Source organism: Arachis hypogaea, chromosome 20, assembly GCF_003086295.3.
Source record: "Arachis hypogaea cultivar Tifrunner chromosome 20, arahy.Tifrunner.gnm2.J5K5, whole genome shotgun sequence".
NCBI lineage: Eukaryota > Viridiplantae > Streptophyta > Magnoliopsida > Fabales > Fabaceae > Arachis > Arachis hypogaea.
In genome coordinates this window covers 81,113,842-81,139,055 of record NC_092055.1, presented here as the reverse complement: position 1 = coordinate 81,139,055, position 25,214 = coordinate 81,113,842, and the positions used below count along the sequence as shown (strand labels likewise).

The following is a 25,214-nucleotide window of genomic DNA, read 5'->3' as shown; positions in this document are numbered from 1 at the left end:
AAAGGGTTTATGGATTAAGATACATTTGATATCTTTTAAAAAATGATTTGAAAAATTAGGATTTGTAACATGTTTATGCAAGAAATCATGAATTGAAACATAAAAAATGGAAAAAAAATTTGAATTGAAAACGAAATTGTCTACTCCCCACAATCATGGCGTTAAACGCCCAACTACTGCATGTTTTGGGCGTTTAACGCCCAGTTGGTGCTTGGTCTGGGCGTTTAACGCCCAGTTGTTGCTTCTAGCTGGCGTTAAACGCCAGAAACTCCTTTGTCACTGGGCGTTTTTCTGAACGCCCAGATGGCTATCTTTAATGGCGTTAAATGCCCAGTAGATGCTCCTTTTGGGCGTTTAACGCCCAGTTTTGCCTCTTACTGGCGTTTTCTTGCCAGTGAGCTCTTTTTTTTTCTTGTGCTCTGAATCCTTCTGTAACCCTGTGAACTTATGCAATTGACTCTTTACCTTATTAATATTGAACTTATATACTTTAAAAATAAATAAAATGAACAACAGGATAAAATAAGATAACAGAAAAAGTTTTGCTAATGGCTGGGTTGCCTCCCAGCAAGCGCTTCTTTATTGTCTTTAGCTGGACCTTGCTGAGCTTTTAATCTAGCCTCAGCCTTGAGCACTCTTGCTCAACATTGCCTTCAAGATAATGCTTGATTCTCTGTCCATTAACATTGAACTTCTTATTAGAATCAAGGTCTTGAAGCTCCACATAGCCATATGGTGATACACTTGTAATCACATATGGTCCCCTCCACCAGGATTTCAGTTTCCCGGAAAATAGCCTGAGCCTAGAGATAAACAACAGAACCTTTTATCCTAGTTCAAAGACTCTAGATGATAGCTTTCTGTCATGCCACCTTTTTTATTTCTCTTTATAAAGCTTGGCATTTTCGAAAGCAATGAGTCTGAATTCCTCTAGCTCATTCAGCTAGAGCAATCTTTTTTCTCTAGCTAATTTGGCATCAAAGTTTAGGAATCTGGTTGCCCAGTAGGCCTTATGTTCTAGTTCCACGGGCAGATGACAGGCCTTGCCATACACAAGCTGGTATGGAGAGGTCCCTATAGGAGTCTTGAATGCTGTTCTGTAAGCCCACAGAGCATCATCCAAGCCTCTTGCCCAATCCTTTCTACGGGTACTTACAGTCCGTTTCAGGATTCTTTTTAGTTCTCTATTAGAAACTTCAGCTTGCCCATTTGTTCTGTGGATGATATGGAGTTGCCACCTTGTGGCTAATCCCATACTGGACCATGGCAAAGTAAAGCTGTTTGTTGCAGAAGTGAGTGCCCCCATCACTGATTAGTACTCTAGGGACACCAAACCTGCTGAAGATATGTTTCTGGAGGAACTTCAGCACTGTCTTAGTATCATTAGTGGGTGTGGCAATGGCCTCTACCCATTTTGATACATAATCGACTGCCACCAGAATATAAATGTTTGAGTATGATGGTGGGAAATGCCCCATAAAGTCAATTCCCTATACATCAAACAACTCAATCTCCAAGATTCCTTGTTGAGGCATGGCGTAACCATGAGGCAGATTACCAGCTCTCTGGCAACTGTCACAGTTACGTACAAACTCTCTGGAATCTCTATAGAGGGTAGGCCAGCAGAAGCCACATTGGAGGACCTTGGTGGCTGTTCGCTCACCTCCGAAATGGCCTCCATATTGTGACCCATGGTAATGCCATAAGATCTTTTGTGCTTCTTCTCTAGGCACACACCTACGGATTATTCTGTCTGCACATCTCTTAAAGAGATAGGGTTCATCCCACAAGTAGTACTTTGCATCAGTAATTAATTTTTTCTTTTGTTGCCTGCTGTACTCCTTGGGTATGAACCTTGCAGATTTATAGTTTGCAATGTCTGCAAACCATGGTGTTTCCTGAATGGCAAAAAGATGCTCATCCAGAAAGGTTTCAGAGATCTCAAAAGAGGGGGGGACGCCCCTTCTACTGGCTCTATCCGGGACAGATGATCAGCCACTTGGTTTTCTGTCCCTTTTCTGTCTCTTATTTCTATATAAAACTCTTGCAAAAGCAACACCCATCTTATAAGCCTGAGTTTTGAATCCTACTTTGGGAGTAGATATTTAAGAGCAGCATGATCAGTGTACACAATCACTTTTGATCCTTCTAAGTATGATCTAAACTTGTCAATAGCGTAAACCACTGTAAGCAATTCTTTTTCTGTGGTTGTGTAATTTTTCTGGGCATCATTTAAAACACGGCTAGCATAATAAATGACATGCAGAAGCTTGTCATGCCTCTGCCCCAGTACTACACCAATGGCATGGTCACTGGCATCACACATTAGTTCAAATGGTAATGTCTAGTCTGGTACAGAAATAACTGGTGCTGTGACCAGCTTAGCTTTCAGAGTCTCAAACGCTTGCAGACACTCTGTGTCAAACACAAATGGCGTGTCAGCAGCTAGCAGATTGCTCACGGGTTTTGCAATTTTTTGAAAAATCCTTTATAAACCTCCTATAGAATCCTGCATGCCCCAGAAAGCTTTTGATTGCCTTAACATTAGCAGGTGGTGGTAATTTTTCAATTACTTCCACTTTAGCTTGATCCACCTCTATTCCCTTGTTTGAAATTTTATGCCCAAGGACAATTCCTTCAGTCACCATAAAGCGACATTTTTCCCAGTTTAAAACTAGGTTGGTCTCTTGGCATCTTTTCAGAACAAGTGCTAAATGGTTAAGGCAGAAGCTGAATGAGTCTCCAAATACTGAAAAGTCATCCATGAAGACTTCCAGAAATTTTTCTACCATATCAGAGAAGATAGAGAGCATGCACCTCTGAAAGGTTGCAGGTGCATTACACAGACCAAAAGGCATCCTTCTGTAAGCAAACACTCCTAAAGGACATGTGAATGCAGTTTTCTCTTGGTCCTGAGGATCTACTGCAATTTGGTTGTAGCCTGAGTAGCCATCCAAAAAGCAGTAATATTCATGACCTGCTAGTCTCTCTAGCATCTGGTCTATGAATGGTAAAGGAAAGTGATCCTTTCTGGTGGCTGTATTGAGCCTTCTATAGTCAATACACATACGCCACCCTGTAACTGTTCTTGTAGGAACCATTTCATTTTTTTTATTATGAACCACTGTCGTACCTCCCTTTTTGGGGACAACTTGGACAGGGCTCACCCAGGGGCTATCAGAAATAGGATAAATAATCCTAGCCTCCAGTAACTTGGTGACCTTTTTCTGCACCACTTCCTTCATGGCTGGATTTAGCTGCCTCTGTGGTTGAACCACTGGCTTAGCATCATCCTCCAATAGGATCTTGTGCATGCATCTAGCTGGGCTTATGCCCTAAAGATCACTTATGGACCACCCAAGAGCTGTCTTGTGTGTCCTTAGCACTTGAAGTAGTGCTTCCTCTTCCAGTGGATTTAAAACAGAGCTTATGATCACCGAAAAAGTGTCACCTCCCAGAAATGCATATTTCAAGGATGGTGGTAATGGCTTGAGCTCGGGTTTAGGAGGTTTCTCCTCTTCCTGAGGAAATTTCAGAGGTTCTTTTGATTCCTCTGAATCCTCCAAATCAGGCTGAACATCTTTAAAGATGTCTTCCAGCTCTGATTCGAGACTCACAGCCATGTTGATCTCTTCTACTAAAGAGTCAATGAGATCAACTTTCATGCAGTCTTTTGGTGTGTCTAGATGCTGCATAGCCTTGACAGCATTCAACTTAAACTCATCCTCATTGACTCTCACGGTTACTTCCCCCTTTTGGACATCAATGAGAGTTCGTCCAGTTGCTAGGAACGGTCTTCCTAGAATGAGAGTAGCACTTTTGTGCTCCTCCATTTCCAGCACTACAAAGTCAGTAGGAAAGGCGAATGGCCCAACCCTGACAATCATGTCCTCAATCACGCCTGATGGGTATTTAATGGAGCCATCAGCAAGTTGGAGACATATCCGGGTTGGTTTAACTTCTTCAGTTAAACCAAGCTTTCTGATAGTGGATGCAGGTATTAGGTTGATGCTTGCCCCAAGATCACATAAAGCTGTCTTAGTGCAATTACCCTCTAATATGCATGGTATCAGAAAGCTCTCGGGATCTTTAAGCTTTTCTGGGAAGCTTTCCAGAATGACTGCACTGCATTTCTCAGTGAGGAGAACTCTTTCAGTTTCTCTCTAATCCTTCTTATGACTCAAGATCTCTTTCATGAACTTGGCATAAGAGGGTATTTGCTCAAGTGCCTCTGCAAACGGAATCTTTATTTCAAGAGTCCTGAGATAGTCTGCAAAGCGAGTAAATTGCTTATCCTGCTCCTCTTGGCGGATTTTTTGAGGATAAGGTATCTTGGCTTTGTATTCCTCAACCTTGGTTACTGCAGGTTTATTTCCTACAGAGGAGGTTGGAGAAGCCTTTTTAGAGGGGTTGTTATCAGCACATGTGTGTGTCTGATCCCTCACTGGCATTTGAATGCCAGGGTTGGAAGCTGGATTAGCGTTGGATGCCAACTTCTTACCTGTTTATGGCGTTTGAATGCCAGAACTGAGCTTCCATTGGGAGTTTAACGCCAACTCCTTGCCTGTTTGTGGCGTTTGAACGCCAGAACTTAGCATGGGTTGGGCGTTTAACGCCAGCTCTTCACCCTTTTCTGGCGTTTGAGCGCCAGAATTATTCCTCTCTGGGCTCTTACAGTCCTCAGAGGGATTTTAGGTAGCAGTTTGTTCATTTCTTGGCTTCCTGCTGCTTTGAAGTGAGGTATTTAATGTTTTCCCACTTCTTAATTGAACTACTTGGCACTCTTATGTTATTTGTTTTGATAACTGCTGTTTTGTTTGCTTCAACTGTACTTCCATATTCATATTAGCCATTCTTGTGTCTTGTAGTATCACCTTGAATTCGGCTAGCTGTTTTGTTAGAAAATCTAATTGCTTATTGAATTCAGTAACTTGTTCAGCAGTTACTGTTTTAGCCTCTTCTTTCATGGAAGACTCACTACTTAGGTACAGATGCTGATTTCTGGCAACTGTATCAATGAGCTCTTGAGCTTCTTCAATTGTCTTTCTCATGTGTATAGATCCACCAGCTAAGTGGTCCAAAGACATCTGAGCTTTCTCTGTAAGCCCATAATAGAAGATGTCTAACTGTACCCACTCTGAAAACATCTCAGAGGGACATTTTCTTAGCATCTCTCTGTATCTCTCCCAGGCATCATAAAGAGATTCATTATCTCCTTGTTTAAAGCCTTGGATGTTTAGCCTTAGCTGTGTCATCCGTTTTGGAGGGAAATATTGATTCAGGAATTTTTCTGATAGCTGCTTCCATGTCCTTATGCTAGCCTTAAGTTGGTTATTTAACCACCTCTTAGCTTGGTCTTTTACAGCAAATGGAAACAGTAATAGTCTGTAGACATCCTGATCTACTTTCTTATCATGTACTGTGTCAGCAATTTATAAAAATTGTACCAGAAACTCTGTAGGTTCTTCCTGTGGAAGACCAGAATACTGGCAACTTTGCTGCACCATGATAATGAGCTGAGGATTCAACTTAAAACTACTGACTCCGATGGAGGGTATATAGATACTACTCCCATATGAAGCAGTAGTGGGGTTAGCATATGACCCTAGAGTCCTTCTGGACTGTTCATTTCTACTTAGGTCCATGATGGAGAAAGGGAGATGTTGTAAATTGCAAATAAAATATTTATTTATTTATTTATTTATTTATTTATTTATTTATTTATTTATTTATTTATTTATTTATTTATTTTGAAAACTGAAATTAAAATAAAACAAAATAAAATAAATGAAAATTTGACTATAATTTCGAAAATTAGAAGAAAAAGAAATAAAAGAAAATTAAAAACTAAATTAATTAATTAAAAAGATTTGAAAAAGATATGGGTGAGGATTTTCTAAAAAAAATGAAGAGAGAGAAATTGGTTAGGAAGTTTTGAAAAAGATATGTCTTAAAATTAAAGATACTTGTAACAAAATAAAATAAAATAAAAAAAGAAAAGATATGATTTTTTTTTTTGAAAAAAAGTTTGAATTTTGAGAATTTTTTTTTTAAAACTAAGATAAGATAAAATAGAAATTTTAAAATAAAAATCTGAATTTTTTTGAAAAATTTCGAAATATTTGCTCAAAAATAGTTAGAGAAGATATTTTTTTTACTTTTGAATTTTATGATGAAAAAGAAAAACACACAAAAGACACACAACTTTAAAATTTTTAGATCTAATGCTCCTTGTTTTCGAAAATTTTGGAGGGAAAACACCAAGGAACACCAAACTTAAAAATTTTAAGATCAAAACACAAGGGAGAGTCAAGAACACTTTGAAGACTCACAAGAACACAAGAACATGAAGAAAGAACACCAAACTAAAAATTTTTAGAAAACCAAAATAAAATTTTTGAAAACTAAAGAAAAGTTAACAGGAGAACACGAAACTTAAAGTTTGGCACAAGATTTATTCAAAGAAAAATTATTTTTGAAAAAGTTTTAAAAAGAAGATAGCCAATTACCAAGAACATAAGCACAACGCTCTAGCCAATTGAGCTATAAATTTAACGTGTTTTAATAAGGTATTTAATAAATAAAATTTTTTTTAGATACTAATAATTCGAAAATACACAAGAAAAACAAGAAAAATCACAAAACAAGAAAAACTAAAGATCAAACAAGGAAAATAAACAAGAACAACTTGAAGATTAAGAAAGAACAATGAACACAATTTCGAAAATTTAAAAGAAAATAAAAACATGCAATTGACACCAAACTTAAAATATGAAATTAAACTCAAACAGAAAAACTCAATTATCAGTTTATAAAATTTTTGAAAAATTTAAAAAGAGAAAATAAGGATTTTAAAAAAAAATTCAACCAAAAACAATAATAGAAGACTCTAAACCAAAAAGAAATTTTTTTCCTAATCTAAGCAACAAAATAAATCGTCAGTTGTCCAAACTCGAACAATCCCCGGCAACGGCGCCAGAAACTTGGTGCACGAATTGTGAATCACACTTTTCGCAACTCGTACCACTAGCCAGCAAGTGCACTAGGTTGTCCAAGTAATACCTTACGTGAGTAAGGTCGATCCCACGGAGATTGTTGGTTTGAAGCAATATATGGTTATCTTGTAAATCTTAGTCAGGAAATCAATTATAATTATCAATTTGAATTTCGAAGAATAAAAGAGCATGGAATAAATAATACTTGTTATGCTGTGATGGAAAATATGTCGGAGTTTTGGAGATGCTTTGTCTTCTGAATCTCTGCTTTCTCCATGTCTTCTTCTTCACGTACGCAAGGTTTCTCCTATGGAAAGCTGTATGTTGGTGGATCACCGTTGTCAATGGCTACCATCCGTCCTCTCAGTTAAAATGGTCCAGGTGCGCTGTCACCGCACGGCTAATCATCTGTCGGTTCTCACTCATGCTGGAATAGGATCCATTGGTCCTTTTGTGTCTGTCACTACGCCCAACCCTTGTGAGTTTGAAACTCGTCACAGTCATTCAATCCTTGAATCCTACTAGGAATATCACAGACAAGGTTTAGACTTTTCGGATTCTCAAGAATGCTGCCAATAGATTCTAGCTTATACCACGAAGATTCTGATTAAGGAATCCAAGAGATACTCATTCAATCGAATGTAGAATGGAGGTGGTTGTCAGGCACGCGTTCATAGGTTGAGGATGGTGATGAATGTCATGGATCATCACATCCATCATATTAAAGTGCGAATGAACATCTTAGATAGAAACAAACGTGTTTGAATAGAAAACAAAAATAGTTGCATTAATTCATCGAGACACAGCAGACTCCTCGCCCCCAACAATGGAATTTAGAGACTCATGCCGTCAAACAGTACAAAGTTCAGATCTAAAATGTCATGAGGTACAAAATAAATCTCTAAAAGTTGTTTAAATACTAAACTAGTAACCTAGCTTTACAGAAAATGAATAAACTAAGATAGTTGGTGCAGAAATCCACTTCTGGGGCCCACTTGGTGTGTGCTGGGGCTGAGACTTAAGCTTCTCACGTGCCTAGGCTGTTTCTGGAGTTAAACGCCAGGTTGTAACCTGTTTCTGGCGTTCAACTCCAATTTGTAACCTATTTCTGGTGTTTGACGCCAGAATGCAACATGGAACTAGCGTTGAACGCCAGTTTACGTCCTCTATCCTTGAGCAAAGTATGGACTATTACATATTGTTGGAAAGCCCTGGATGTCTACTTTTCAACGCAATTAAGAGCGCACCATTTGGACTTTTGTAGCTCCAGAAAATCCATTTCGAGTACAGGGAGGTCAGAATCCAACAGCATCTGCAATCCTTTTTCAGCCTGAATCAAATTTTTGCTCAGCTCCCTCAATTTCAGCCAGAAAATACCTGAAATCACAGAAAAATACACAAACTCATAGTAAAGTCCAGAAATGTGATTTTTAATTAAAAACTAATAAAATATAATAAAAATTAACTAAATCATACTGAAAACATACTAAAAACAATGCCAAAAAGCGTATAAATTATCCGCTCATCAACCCTCTTTCTAATTGAGTTCTTGTATAACTTGGAAAAGCTCTTTACTTGAACAATAGCTTGGAAATATATTCTCCTAAATTTCTAATTATCTGGACTTAACGGGATACGTGACATATAATCCTCTTATATTTGGGTAATTAGGATTTCTGTGGCACATAAACTAGAATTGAACTTTATCCTCTAATTGGAATTAAGTGACTAAGGAATTGGTGGTTGATGAAAGTTAGAGTAGACTAAGAAGGTCTAAGGAATTAGGGCTTAGTCATATATAGTTTGCCATGAATTGAATCTTGCATGATTAAAATAGTTAGCAAGAAAAGTCAATCCGGAAAATAGATATCTCTGAAACCTTAACTGTTTCTCCATACATATTTCACAACCTGTTTACTGCTTGCTTTATTAATTTTCTGAATGTACTGTTTCATGCTTCTGAGTTCTCAAACACCATTTTCTGTTAGTCTAACTAAGTAAATCACTTAACCATTGTTGCTTAGTCCATCAATCCTCGTGGGATCGACCTTCACTCACCTGAGGTATTACTTGGTACGACCCGGTGCACTTGCCGGTTAGTTTGTAGGTTATAAATTCCGCACCAAGTTTTTAGCGCCGTTGCCGGAGATTGATAGTGATTAACAACTATTAGTTGTTTGATTACTTAGATTAGATAGTTTTTCTTTTAATTAATTTTTTATTATTATTAATTTTATTTATTTATTTATTTTCCCTTTATTGTGCATTCCATTAGCACGTTCTCTAGCCCCCAGTATTCTTTTTTCTTTGTTTCCTTAACGTCAGTTTATTTTACTTTATTTTATTTTATAATTTTTTGTTTATTTTTTTTCTTACTTTCCGTTGTTCCGCACCTCATTTGTTCTTTTATATATATTTTATTTATTTCAATTTTATTTTATTTTCGTTTTTCTTATTATATTTTTTTCTTTATTTTTATTTTTCTAGTTCACTAAAAAAATCAATAAAAAAAATTTAAATAAATAATTAGCATTAATATTTTTTCTTAATTTCTGAATTTAAGTTTGGTATCTCCTGTTAACTTTTTTTATTTTTCATGTTTATTTTTCTGGTTATTTTCGAATTTTTCTGTCTTAATTCTATCTATAATTTTTGAAAATTATTTATTTATTTTATTTAGTACTTTTATTTTATTATTTTACACAGGTTACCTCACAGGGACTTCTCTGCACTCTGACGTAGAGAGTCCCATCTTTTTTTGTTTTCTGTTTGTTTATGCGCAGGAACAGAGACAAAGAACATCTCTTAGACTTTGATCCTGAATCTGAAAGAACTTTCAGGCGACGTTTACAAGGCTGCAGAGTCCACCATGGATAATAATAATGCTGTTAATGCCAATGTGGCTAATCCAAATGGGGATGATCAATAGAGGAGAGTGTTTGGCTCGTACTCTGCTCCTACTGCAGATCTCTATGGAAAAAGTATTATGGTGCCCCATATAGCTGCAAACAACTTCGAGTTGAAGCCACAATTGGTCACCCTAGTGCAACAAAACTGCCAGTATCATGGACTTCCTCATGAGGATCCAAATCAATTTATATCTGATTTTCTACAGATATGTGATACTGTGAAGACAAATGGAGTGAACCCAGAGGTATACAGACTCATGCTTTTTCCATTTGCTCTGAGGGATAAAGCAAAGCTATGGCTAGATTCCCAACCAAAGGAGAGTCTGAATACTTGGGAAAAGGTTGTTACTAAGTTTTTAACTAAATTTTTCCCACCAAAGAAGCTGACTAAGCTTAGGTTGGAGGTTCAGACCTTCAGGCAGAAGGAGGGTGAAACTCTTTATGAAGCTTGGGAGAGATACAAGCTACTGACTAGGCAATGCCCTCCAGACATGTTCTTCAAATGGACCCAACTGGACATCTTTTATAAAGGCTTAGGTGAGATGTCCAAGATGAGCTTAGATACCTCTGCAGGTGGTTCACTACACAAGAAGAAAACACCAGAGTAGACTATTGAACTAATTGAATTAGTTGCTAGCAACCAATATTTATACTCATCTAACAGGAATCTTGTGAACTCTGAGACCTCTCAGAAGAGAGGCGTGTTGGAAATGGAAGCTGTCAATGCTCTTCTTGCTCAAAACAAGCTTATGTCTCAGCAAATAAATCTACTTACTCAGCAGATGGGTGGCATGCAAGTCTCAGCTATCAACACCCAAAATCCACCTCAAGAGGCCTCCTATGACATGGCAAGTAATTTTGTGCAAAATAATAATTATGATTACTCTCAATCCCCTTCTGAACAGGTCAATTACATGGGGAGTGCTCCTAGAAATCCCAATAATGATCCCTATTCTCAAACCTACAATCAAGGGTGGAGAAATCACCCAAATTTTGGGTGGAGAGACCAACCTCAGAGACCTCAGAACTTCAACAATAATTCTCAGGGCAACTTCCAATAGAACAATTACAATAACCGTCAATTTCAGTCTCAGCAGCAATAATCACCTCAGCATGCAAACTCTAAATCCCAAGAAGATGCTAATTGGGAGATGATAAAGAGTTTTGTGCAGGAAACCAGAGCATCAATCAAGAATTTGGAGATTCAGATGGATCAAATAGCCACAAGAGTTAATGAAATTGATCAGAGGACCACTAATAGCCTTCCTGGTAACACAATTCCGAATCCAAGAGAGGAATGCAAGGCTATCACCTTGATAGATGGACAAGTGGCAAGTATGGAAGCACAAGTTAGTGAGAAGCCCGTTGAAAAAGAAGCTCCAGAGGAGAAGAAGGAAGAAGTAAAGCATGTCCCTCCAAAGCGTGCAGACAACCCATTCCCAGACTCTCTTGACACTTATCCTACATTGCCAAAGGCTCCTGAGTACAAGCCTAAAATGCCATATCCTCAGATACTTCAAAAAGAGACCAAGTACAAGCAGTTTTCAAAGTTCTTGGAAGTCTTCAGAAAGTTGCAAATCAATATTCCTTTTGCTAAGGTTTTGGAGCAAATGCCTATTTATGTCAAGTTCATGAAGGAGTTGTTGTCAAAGAAGAAGCCTTTAAAGGGAGATGAGACAATGGTTTTGACTAAAGAATGCAGTGCCATCATTCAGAATCACTTACCAAAGAAGATGCCAGATCCAGGGAGCTTTCAAATTCCATGCACCATTGGGAGCACAACCTTTGAGAAAGCGTTATGTGATCTGGGAGTAAGCATCAATTTAATGCCCCTGTCTGTGATGAAGAAGCTGCGAATCCAAGAGGCACAACCCACGAAGATAGCATTACAGATGGCAGACAAATCTATGAAGCCTGCATACGGATTAGTGGAGAATATCTTAGTCAATGTGGGTAAGTTCTTCCTCCCAGCAGATTTTGTGGTTCTTGATACAGGGGAGGATGAGAACGCCTCTATAATTCTAGGAAGACCATTCCTAGCCACTGGAAGAGCTCTGATTGATGTAGAAGTGGGTGAATTAGTGCTTAGAGTGCATAATGAGCAACTGGTCTTTCATGTCTTCAAGGATATACATTCAATAGGTGAAGAAGAGAGGTGCATGCAGACTGAGCTTATTGATCCAAACCTTTAACAATCCCCTGATGACGGACAGCAGAATCTGCAACTCAACCCTCCTTTGGTGACAATCAATAAAATTTCTCCTGACATCAAACCTAAGTTTGGTGTTGGGAATGCATCATCCACCAAGGAGGAGGTTCCCAAAAAGAAGAAAATACCCAGAGGATGGAAAAACAAAAAGATCCCCACTCAAGGTTTCTCCCCAGGAATGAAGGTGGTGTTGACTAGCAATCCAGTGCGAACTTATACAGTAAACAGAATCTTCTCTCTAGAGCATATTGAGCTACTTTATGGAGACACAGGAAAGAAGTTTAAAGTAAGGGGTGAAGAACTGAGCCCCTATGATCCTCCTCCTTAGAGGAGCTGACCCTCAAGCTAGTGACGATAAAGAAGCGCTTGTCGGGAGGTAACCCGATAATTTCGTATCCTTAGTTATTTTTCGTAGTAGTGATTTCTTATTTATTTGATTTTTATTGAGTTTTTACTGTTTTTCTTTGTTTTACTTTTATTTTGATCATACAGAATTTTTACAACAAAAACCGGACACTTAAAAAATTTTTTGGCCACTTTAAAGAAGGTTGGTTCTGCCAGGTCCACACTGAACTTGGGATTTTCCAAGTTCAGCGTGGAGTGCACGTACAAATTGAGCATTACTCTCTGCCAGATCCACGTTGAACTTGAAAATTTTTCAAGTTCAGCATGGGAGACAACGTAAAGGAGCGCAAATTTGGTAAGAGTCCACGCTGAACTTGGACTGCGCTAAATTCAGTGTGGAAAGAGGAGTTTTATGGCGTACATCATGGCACTGAACTTACCCACCTTTAAGTTCAGCGTGGAATCATATCTCCTCATCAAATCTCATCCAAATCACATGGCATCTCTGATTGATTTCCCCCTTTTTCCAATTCACCTGATCCCCCTAACCAGATTCCCTTTCGTTTTATCCCATTATCCACCCGTGGTCCCATTCCCAACCCATACACTGCTGAAACCCCTCCCTTATATATATACGTTATCATACTCCCCCCCCCTACATAACATATCTCTATATATAATTATATTACTAACCCCCCACCCCCCCCCCCCTTCTCCCTTCTTTATATACCGTATATATAAATTATCCCCCTCCCCCCTCCTATATATTTTGACGTATATAACCCCCACCCCACCCTTATATACATAACTATATATATATCCCCCCCTATATTTATATATATACATTCCCCCCCCCCCCTATATATATAAATAAATAAATCAATCAATAAATAAATCATTCTATATATATAAATAAAATAAAAAAATAAACAAATTATATAAAATAAAATAAAAACTTTATATATATCTATATATATTTTAATTATTTTAATCTCTCTTGTCTTTTTATCATTTGATTTTTTACACTAATATTTATTTTTACTCCTCCATCTGTCTTTTTATGTTTTTCTCTGTTTTCAGTTTTTCTTTACTTGAGAACAAGCAAACTTTTAAGTTTGGTATTGTCGTTTCGCTTGTAGATTTTCTGTTTATTTTAATGACACCAAAAGGAGGCGAATCATCTCCACGGAGGAGCACAGCCAGAAGAATGAGATGGCCACTAGGATAACTGAGGTGGTTAAGTTCCTTTCATTCTATATTTTCTCCCGTTCTTATTATGTTATATTTCGATTTTCTACTGTTTTGTTTTTGTTATTGCATGATCAATTGTTATTTCAATTTCTAAGTTCTAGTTTAATTTACTATTTATTTTGCTATTTGATTTTTATTCTGAAAGGGTGTCTCATGTATTACTCACTGAGCTTGAAATCAAGAAGAAAAGAAAAGAAGTGATGTATTGCATGAGAAATTGAGTTTATATTAAAGAATAATCTTATTTACTTAAATGTGGTGGTATTATTTGTGATTATGAATGAATGACATGAATAGTGCATATTTGAATTTGAATCAAAGGATGTTGATGTATAAGGAACAAGAATTTAGAGAACTATTATGACTTCTCTGAAATTAGTGAAAGCTTAATCCTTGAAGCAAAAGAAATAGCAAAAGAAAAATAAAAGCAAGGTCCAAGGCTCTGAGCATCAATGACTAAGGAGGTCAGACATGATTAAAAGCTCATAATATAATCTGGATTCTAATTCCGAATGACAGTGATAGTCCTCTGATTCAAAGGAGAGTGAGATGCCAGAACTCTTCAGAATTGCAGGAGATAAACCCCACTTTAAGGAGAGACATGAGCATAACTGAACTCCCACTTCTCATGCAAATTCACATCTTGATCATGCACTAATTTTGGTTGCTTGAGGACAAGCAACAATTCAAGTTTGGTGTTGTGATGCGTGAGCATCTTAACTATCTTTTCCTTGTGAATTTGCACTTGAATTGCTAAGTTTGATCAAAATTTAAATATCTTTTGGTCACTATAGATGCTACTTTGAGTTGTGCACAATTCTATTTATTTCAGGTAGCATTCGAATGGATTTGATGGAGTTTTGTAGCAGAAAAAGAGGAAAGCGAATGATGCTGTCAATCCTGATCTCCTTGCACTAAAACAAGAATAACTTGAGCTACAGAGGTCCAATTGACGTGATTTCAGCGGCATTGAAAAGCTAACTTTCAGGGCTTTCCAACGTTATATAATAGTGTATACTTCTTCTCCAGCAACCTCTGCCTCCTCCACGTTGAACTTGGCCCCTGCCAAGTTCAGCTTGGAACTTGAAAGCTCCCAGGAAACCATGCGCAACACTCCACGCTGAACTTGGAAAAAGCCAAGTTCAGCGTGGAATCAAAGGGGAGCACTAAATATCACACTGCCTCCTCCACACTGAACTTGGCTTTTTTCAAGTTCAGCGTGGATCCTCAATATCAGCATGGTTGCACGAACAATCAATTAATTTTGATTAAATTTGTATATTATTTTTAGATAGAAAAAGATATTATTTTAGTTTTAGAAAATATATTTTACATTAATTAGGATTAGATATAAAAGAGAAAAGAAACTTATCTCTTCTCCTCCAGCTCATTCCACAATTTACAGTTTTTCAGAATCCTTATTTTCTCTCTGAACCATGAGCAACTAAACCTCCACTGTTAAGGTTAGGAGCTCTGTCTATTGTATGGATTGATAATATTATTTTTCTATTTTAATTCATGTACTGATTTATATTTCAAGAATTGTTTTCGTTCTTTATCTTATGAAATTGGGTGGAACGGAAGTATGACCCTCTTTCTAATTGAGTTCTTGTATAACTTGGAAAAACTCTTTACTTGAACAATAGCTTGAAAACATATTCTCCTAAATTTCTAATTATCTGGACTTAACGGGATACGTGACATATAATCTTCTTATATTTGGGTGATTAGGATTTCTGTGGCACATAAACTAGAATTGAACTTTATCCTCTAATTGGAATTAAGTGACCAAGGAATTGGCGGTTGATGAAAGTTGGAGTAGACTAAGAAGGTCTAAGGAATTAGGGCTTAGTCATATATAGTTTGCCATGAATTGAATCTTGCATGATTAAAATAGTTAGTAAGAAAAGTCAATCCGAAAAATAGATATCTCTGAAGCCTTAACTGTTTCTCCATACATATTTCACAACCTGTTTACTGCTTGCTTTATTAATTTTCTGAATTTACTGTTTCATGCTTCTGAGTTCTCAAACACCATTTTCTGTTAGTCTAACTAAGTAAATCACTTAACCATTGTTGCTTAGTCCATCAATCCTCGTGGGATCGACCCTCACTCACCTGAGGGATTACTTGGTACGACCCGGTGCACTTGCCGGTTAGTTTATGGGTTATAAATTCCGCACCAATAATCCTGTTAGCTTTAGGTAATTAGAGTTTTTGTGGCTATAAACTAGTTTTGCACTTAACCCTCTAATCAGAATTAAGTGACCACGACGGTGGCGGTTAAGGAAGGTTAGAGAAGGCTGAATCACTAAGAGATTAGGGTTTAGTCATTTACAGTTTGCCATGGAATGAATCATGCATGATTAAAATAGTTGGTAAGAACTTTTAATCCGAAAAAGTAAACATCTCTAAAACCTTAACTGTTTTCTCTCACTGTTTTTACACCAAACCTTTTAATTGCTTTCTTTATTCTCTTATTTACTGTTTCATGCGAATTACACCAAAAAACACCCTTTTCTGTTTGCCTGACTAAGCCAATCATTCGACCATTGTTGCTCAGTCTATCAATGCTCGTGGGATCGACCCTCACTCACCTGAGGTATTACTTGGACGATCTGGTACACTTGCTGGTTCAGTTGTGGGCGTTCTAAAAATCCGCACCAATGACTAAATATTATTATTTGTTTAAAAGTCAATTATGTGTGTAATTAGTTTGCTTAAGTGTGCACAAAATTAAATCAAAGCAAACAGGCCCAAGAAGTAAGAAAATAAGCCCATCAATTATTAAAGCCCAAAGAAATCTGAAAGGCTGATGTGAAGCAAAGAAAATTGAACCAAATACAAGCATAGGGCCCAAATAAGTGATCCAAGTCCACTCACTTACTCCCTCTAGTTGGTAGCTGACTAAAGAAAGGATCTCCACTTTCATTTGAACCAAAACACACAACCGAACTAAATTTTCTCTTCTCTCTCCTCTCTTTTTCATTTACCCACGTGAAACTCTGAAGAAAAGCAAGAAAAATGAGAAGCTCTAAGTTAGGAAAAAATCAAAGAACAAAAAGTGAGTTACCGAATCTAAGGAAGAAGAGGAAGTCAAAGAATTTAGGGCTAAAGGCAAACATCATATCCAAAACCTCATCAGAAAAGTCTTTCCATTTTTGTGCAACGTTGAAGCTTGTAGAAGAAAACCTTCTCTCTATATACACCGAATCAGAAAGCTCAAGAATTTGAAGGCCATGGATATTTGATGCCAAGGCATCATAGGCTAGTTTCACTAGCATTTCTCTGTTAGTTTTAGTTGTTTTATGCATTTTCTTGAGCTTAAAGTAACCAAAAAGGGTTAAATGAAGAACAAAGCAATGAACCATCCAAACAATATGATTTTGATGCAAATTCCATGAGTTTTAGTTATATTACTTGAATGCTATGAATGGAAGATTTCTCATGAAATTTTGCAAGACTTTGATGCAATTGTTTGGATGATTTCAGGGAAGAAGAGGCTAAGCAAGGAAGCAACAAAATCAATAAAGGAAGCTTGAATATCACATGTGGAGTTTAAGTTCCAGTTTAAGCCTAAACTGGAGCTTAAACGCCAAAACCATGAAGGATGAGAAATGCTTGAATTGAAGTTTAACCTCCAGTTTGACCTCAAACTGGAGGTTAAACGCCAGAATGGAAAGTCTCACCAAAGAAGCATTCCACGTTTAACCTCCAGTTTGACCTCAAACTGGAAGTTAAACGCCAGAATGAGAATGCCACTCAGCAAGGAGTTCCACGTTTAACCTCCAGTTTAACCTTAAACTGGAGGTTAAACGCCAGAAAGGGGAAGTGCACCAGGGAGCCATTTCCACGTTTAAGCTCCAGTTTGACCTCAAACTGGAGCTTAAACGTGTTCGACAGCTTTTCTCCTCCAGGGTTGCTCTCTCCATTTCCACGTTTAACCTCCAGTTTGACCTCAAACTGGAGGTTAAACGTGTTCGACACCTCCAGGGCCACCATTCTAAGCTTCCACGTTTAACCTCCAGTTTGACCTCAAACTGGAGGTTAAACGTGTTCGACCTCCAGGGCCACCATTCTAAGCTTCCACGTTTAACCTCCAGTTTGACCTCAAACTGGAGGTTAAACGTGTTCGACCTCCAGGGCTGCCCTTCCTATCTCCACGTTTAAGCTTCAGTTTAACCTTAAACTGAAGCTTAAACGTGTTCGACTACATGACTCTCCAGGGCTGCCTTCTTCCATTTCCACGTTTAAGCTTCAGTTTAACCTTAAACTGAAGCTTAAACGTGCTTCTACAAAAGGCCTCACTGGAAGTGTCTGGCGTTTAAGCTGCAGTTTAAGCTTAAACTGCAACTTAAACGCCACTCTTGGAAAAGGTTTCTGGGCCAAAAATATTGCGGTTTAAGTTAGTCTTTGAGCACAAACATTAACTTAAACTTACTCTGGTATGAAACCCAATTGAATATCATGGTTTATGGGATTGGGCCTGAAGGATTGATGAGTTTGAAACCGCAATTTATTGAGTCATGTGTCATTATTTGATTATCACTAAGTTGGCTCAATGAATGTTACAGAATTTGGATCAACAACCTCATCAAGATTTTGGATCATAAACCCAAGGCAAAAGGAAAGCAGGGAGAGGCCTCAAAGCCCAAGAAACTCAACAGAAGCTCAATATAGAAAGTGTATAAATAGGGTAGAATTTAAGTTAGAAAGGACTTTTACCTTCACTTTTAGCTAGTTTTCATATCTTTGTAATTGAATTCAGAGCTATGACTCACTAAACCCCTTCATTGGGTTAGGGAGCTCTATTGTAATTCAATGAATCAATAATAGTTATCTTCTTCTTCAATCTTTTCTCTTAAATTTTGTGAGAAAGCTTCTCGTTCTAATTCCATTGGGTAGTTGTCTTGGGAAAGAAACTACCCATAATTGGAATCCTTCGGAACCTTGGGAAAGGAATGGAGGATTCATGCTAGAGAAGCTTTCTCACAGTGAATTGAATTGGGGTTTGGATGGATATTGTGACATGTAATCCTACCAAATTGTGGTTCATGAAACTGTGTGGTATAATCAGTGAATGAGCATCATCTCTTCTTATGAACATTTAAACCAAGGGATTGGGAATTTGTTTGTTTTTAGAGAGAATTGGTGAGCCAAGGGATTGGGATCCAATCATATAAGATTGCCAAGCAAAATTTAATGAACGCATTGGTTGAAGAAGAGATATTCATGCTTTGATTCGGAGATCTCAATATCTCCTAACACCCAATGAATTCCCCATTTCTGATTTCCTATTTCTCTTTACATTCCGCAACTCAATTCTTGCAATCACCCCCATTCCCTTTTACTTTCAGCAAATTTACATTCTGCTCTTTAATTCATGCAATTTAAGATTCCGCCATTTCAATTCCTTGTCATTTACGTTTCCCGCCAATTTTACATTCCGCAAATTCTCATCTAAATCTTGATTCCGCTCAACTAGAACACACTTCTAATCCGAATTGCTCACTCAACCAATCCTTGTGGGATTCGACCTCACTCTATTGTGAGTTTTTACTTGACGACGATAACCGGTGCACTTGCCGGAAGGAATTTTGCCGATCGTGCAATTTCCTAAATCGTAGCATAACAAGTTTATGCGCATCAATATTTGGAAAGAATCAACAGATAAGAAAGATACTTAGAACCAAAGTTTAAATGCACGGCTCAGATTCAAGAAGCAATTTGAAAAAGGATGAAAGAGAAGATAGAAGGTATGGATGCATGTATAATTTAGTCACTGCTACTACTCTATATCTCATCTGTGATGCCGCTGCTGCTATTGATATTAGGGAAGAAGAAGTCAAACATGTGCAAGTCAAGGTTCAAGCTTTAGAAGCTTCACTCCTCTATTAAAGGAGTGAACGGCAAAAGATTGATTCAAGACGTGAGAGCACAATGTTTGGTTCCCATAACTTACAGAGCTATTAGCTTCTTCTCCTTCATGGTTCTTATTGAATGTCTTATTTTTCAGTTAATCTTTCTTTATTTCAATAGTAAAAGGCATTACAATGAGGAATGTAAAAAAAAAAGTCATTGAATGAAAAAAGACAAAGAGAGTTAGACTTGAAGAAAAGTCAATATTTATTTTAGAAATTCTTTGTTAGTTTTTCTATTTTGTTTTTATAATCTTGAGGGGAAGTTGGGTGAGCACTCAGGGACGGATCCAAAAAGTTTAATATGGAGGGGTCAAATTTTAAATAATTTTTTTTATTTTATAAAAATAATTAACATATAATTATTAGAGTTAGTTTTTTAAAATATATATATAAATTTTTTTCACAATTTTATTTTTAATATGATAGTTACATAAAAGAAATATAACAACATCAATAGTACATTATAAAATTATAAAGTACCAATAATTTATAGCGTGTTTAGTTAAAAATTATCACATATCTTATTAATTAAAATTAATTCTTTCAAAAAATTTTAAAAATTTGAAAATAAATGATAAATTATTAATTATTTAAAAGACACAATATCTTTATAAAACACATGATATAAGATATTTTTATAAAAGTTTTTCTTTCAACAACGTAAATTTAGAATAAAATAAGTATTTTTTATAAGAAAAGAATATCTAAATTACATAATGTGATTTCCAAAATATAACTACCTAAGTTATTATTAATATAATAATATAAATTTTAAATATGTTAATATAAAATAAATAAATGATTTTTTTAAATAAATATAGAGATTATTATATAAAAATTAATTTAAAAATTACAAAGACTTGAGAGTATGATATTAAATTAGTTAAATAAAAAATATTAGTGAATTAAATAATTAAGACATAAATTTATCACATAATAAAAAATAATACATATAAAAATATTAAATTATATAATATTTTTTATTTTTTTAAATACATATCTCATATATAAATATAGTTTCTAAAAATTTGGGCGGGCCACTACTAGCCCCTCTGAGTCCGTCCCTGTGAGCACTTTGCTAATTTTTTGAAGCTTTGCAGTGTACTTTACAATAGATGTGATAGAAAATTTCTTTGAAATTGTTTGACTTAATAAGCACGCTCACTTTCAAAAGTTGAAGCAAAAATGAACTATTTCATTTACACCTTTATCAGTTTTGTGCTTAAATAAAGACAACGTGCTTATGAGATGTGCAAACTGTTTCTGAACTAGCTGAACAACTTTCGAGGTGGTCATATTATTCAGTTCAGCTTTTGAGTTTTCATAGACGTTTTAACTTTCTCAATTTTAGAAAATACGTAGTTTGCTTATATTGCTCTACGAGATTTTCTTAGTACATTGACACACTTGAGAAAATGTTAGGCATCGCATAATTGAAATCAGAGTAATTACCTAAATCAGTCCCCAAAAATTTTAGAATTAGATATTTTAGTCCCCAAGAAAAATTAATACACAGATTAGTTCCCAAGGTTTTATTTCGACAGACAAATCAATTTCCAGTTCATTTTCCGGTAGAGTAATTATCCAGATCAGTCCCCAAAAATTTTAAAAACGGACATTTTAGTCCCAAAAAAAAAATTAATGTACAAATCAATCCCCAACGTTTCTCTCTGTTAGACATAATAGTCCTCCGTCCAAAAATAAAATAAAATAAAATAATTATTATTATTAATTGCACAATAATATTGTACTATATTTTTTGTATTTTTTAGACAAAATTATGATAAATTTATTCATTAAATTCTTACATAATATATATATATATATATATATATATATATATATATATATAGTGACTCAATAATAATAATAATAATAATAATAATAATAATAAAATTATTAGATATTATTTTACAAGAAATTCAAAATTAAAATCATTTGATATTTTTGTATTTAGTATAATCAAAAGATGTCCTATATAAAAAAAATTATATATATTTATATTAAAAAATATGTATTAAAACAAAATATTTTAATTTGAATTTATATTAAATACATATTTTTTTAATACAAACATATTTTTTAAAATAATACATCTTTTGATTACATTAAATACAAAAATATCAAATGATTTTAACCTTAAATTTCTTATAAAATAATCTCTAATAATTTTATTGATTATTATTATTATTATTATTATTATTATTATTATTATTATTATTATTATTATTATTATTATTGAGTGATTATATATATATATATATATATATATATATATATAAATACATATATAAGAATCTAATGAATAAATTTATCATTATTTTTATCTAGAAAATACAAAAAATTATGATATAATATTATTATGTAATTAATAATAATAATAATAAATAAAATTATTAGAGATTATTTTACAAAAAAATCAAGGTTAAAATTATTTGATATTTTTGTATTTAATATAATCAAAAGATGTACTATTTTTTAAATATGTTTATATTAAAAAAAATATGTATTTAATATAAATTCAAATTAAAATATTTTGTTTTAATACATATTTTTTAATATAAACATATATAATTTTTTTTACTTAGGACATCTTTTGATTATATTAAATACAAAAATATCAAATGATTTTAACTTTAAATTTTTTGTAAAATAATCTCTAATCATTTTATTATTATTATTATTATTATTATTATTATTATTATTATTATTATTGTTATTAATATTGAGTGACTATATATATATATATATATAAGAATTTAATGAATAAATTTATCATTATTTTTGTCTAAAAAATACAAAAAATATAGTACAATATTATTGTGCAATTAATGATAATAATTATTTTATTTTATTTATTTTTGGACGGTGGACTATTATGTCTAACAGAGAGAAACATTGGGGATTGATTTGTACGTTAGTTTTTCTTGGGGACTAAAATGTCCGTTTTTAAAATTTTTGGGGACTGATCTGGGTAATTACTCTGTCGGAAAATGAACTGGGGATTGATTTGTCTGTCGGAGTAAAACCTTGGGGACTGATCTGTGTATTAATTTTTCTTGGGGACTAAAATGTCCGATTCTAAAATTCTCGGGGACTGATTTGGGTATATATATAAGAATTTAATGAATAAATTTATCATTATTTTTGTCTAAAAAATACAAAAAATATAGTACAATATTATTGTGCAATTAATGATAATAATTATTTTATTTTATTTATTTTTGGACGGGGGACTATTATGTCTAACAGAGAGAACCGTTGGGGATTGATTTGTACGTTAGTTTTTCTTGGGGACTAAAATGTCCGTTTTTAAAATCTTTGAGGACTGATTTGGGTAATTACTCTGCCGGAAAATGAACTGGAGACTGATTTGTCTGCCGGAGTAAAACCTTGGGGACTGATCCGTGTATTAATTTTCTTTGGGGATTAAAATGTCCAATTCTAAAATCCTCGGGGACTAATTTGGGTAATTACTCTTGAAATTATTAAATTATTTTCTAGTTTTGTTAATCATGAAAACTCAATCTGAGATATCTTGGAGCTAACAATCTTCCTCTTTATTATGATGACAAAATAAATAGATCTTTAAGAATTTCATTATTTCTCAAACATATATATTGTATATGTGTGATAGCATGAACAGCAGTATACGGCTCTGATTATGTTTACAATAACTAAGATATACTAATAGTTCATGACATAATCATCTCATACGAAGTTGTTTGCATGAAAGAAATCAACACTGCAAGGTTCCAAGAAACAGAGTTCAACAAAAACACAAAAAATAGAACTAGCAGCGTAATGTCCACAATGAAGAAGGCAAGGGAAAATTACATATGGTTTGGAAAGCCCCCCCCCCCCCCCCCCCCCCCACCCCCCTAACTGGATAAAGATAAATGTAGATGCAGCATTCTCAACAAATACAAAACAGGAGCTTCAACTACGATCATAAGAGAAGCTAGGGACACATAAGAAGAGGTACTGCCAAAAAAATCGAAGTTAGATCGAGTCTGGTTGCAGAAGCTTCTGCTATTAGAGAAGCAATGATATTAACAAGGAACTTAGACAAATCCATAATCGAATCGGATTGCATATCAATAGTTGAATCTTTGAAATCAGGAGGCATCATTTGGGAAATTGACCCAGCCCTGGAAGACATTAGGAAGATAAAATCAAAATTAGCAAACTGTGGGTTCACTTGGATTCCAAGGGAGGGAAACAGAATGGTGCACCTGATCGCAGAAGCAAGAAGTTAAGACAAGATCAACCATAATTGGAACACTTCTTTTCCGGAAGATCTGAGGGAGCAAGCAACAAAGTTGAAACTGAATCCACGAAGAGGTCAGAATCCTGGGATTGGTAGCCAATCATACCAATTGGGCAATTGATCAATTTGTAGCGAGGGGTAGCAGCGGAGTGGAAGACTAGGGCTGTTAGTGACATCAAACGGAAGGGCCAAAAGGTAGGAAAGAGGTTTGAAATCATTCAATCAGAAACACGAGAATCAAACAGAAATCCTTCAGAAGAACATCTTTGACAGTCGCAAGTCTCTCTGCCAACAAGCTCCAGATCAGAAGTGGTTGAATCATTCTCACAGTTCTTCGCCACCCACTGCCACTTGTAGAACTAAGCTTCGGAGAGACTGCAACTACGAGTTTAAAGAAAAAGTTTTGAGCGATTAGTTAGGCACTTGAGCTTAGAGGTAGGTAGGGAGAGTGATTTGAATTTAATGAGGATGGATCGGATCCTTTGGTGACCCGTTCGAGTCATGTGGTGTGTATCTTTGGCGTGGGTCGGGCCTGTCCAGCCCATACCGCATCCAAAAATATATTGAGTTAAATTAAGAGAGAAAATTTAAAAAAGTTTTTAGGATTCAAATAGTTTTGTCAACAAAAATCCATCTTTTATAAGCACATAGCGAATTTTATTTTTCCGTGAACTGATTTATCAGCTTCTTAACATTTGTGAGTACAAATAATACATTATTATTTAGCAATAATATCAGGAATGCAATGACTCATCACTCATCTTTACAATTCTAAATTCTACCATTTTTCTAGATTTTGTTAGTTCAAGACCAAATTCCTAACCATACATGATGTAATCTTTATCTACACAAACTAAAAAGACAAGTAAATAAACAGTAATTATAACACATTTGTATATACATCTTTTGTGAATCTTTAGTATTAAAAATAAGAATTATTCTTCATATTCAAACAATTTTAACATTCAAATTCATCCAAATAATTTTAGATCATGCACTTTTTTTTTCGTTTTTTTCTCCCCTTTCGCTGCTTCTTCTTGTTTCAAATTCACGCATGCGTTCTTCTTCTTCTTCTTCTAAATTCATGCATACAGATTCTTCTTCTTCTTCGTTATACATGTCATCGTTATTGCTATTGTTATTGTTGAATTTTTGCCATGTTGATGATGTTTTCTGATCCAAAATTGATTTTAGATGTTTCTATTCACGATTCAGTCTTGTTTGTCTGTTAATTTTCGAATTGATTTTATGTGTCGCAATCATTATGTAATTTTAACTCATTTCTAAGCTAATTGTGTTGTAATTGTTATGTAA

The 25,214-nt window shown here is 35.1% G+C and overlaps 1 long non-coding RNA gene across 1 annotated transcript; it reads right to left on the bottom strand.

Moving 5' to 3' along the window:
- Positions 1-23,707: 23,707 nt before the first annotated feature.
- Positions 23,708-24,315, bottom strand: LOC112785100 (uncharacterized). Its single transcript, XR_003194158.2, has 2 exons — positions 23,866-24,315; positions 23,708-23,781 (listed from the first exon to the last, which is right to left on the bottom strand). It is a non-coding gene; the product is annotated as an uncharacterized lncRNA (long non-coding RNA).
- Positions 24,316-25,214: the final 899 nt, after the last annotated feature.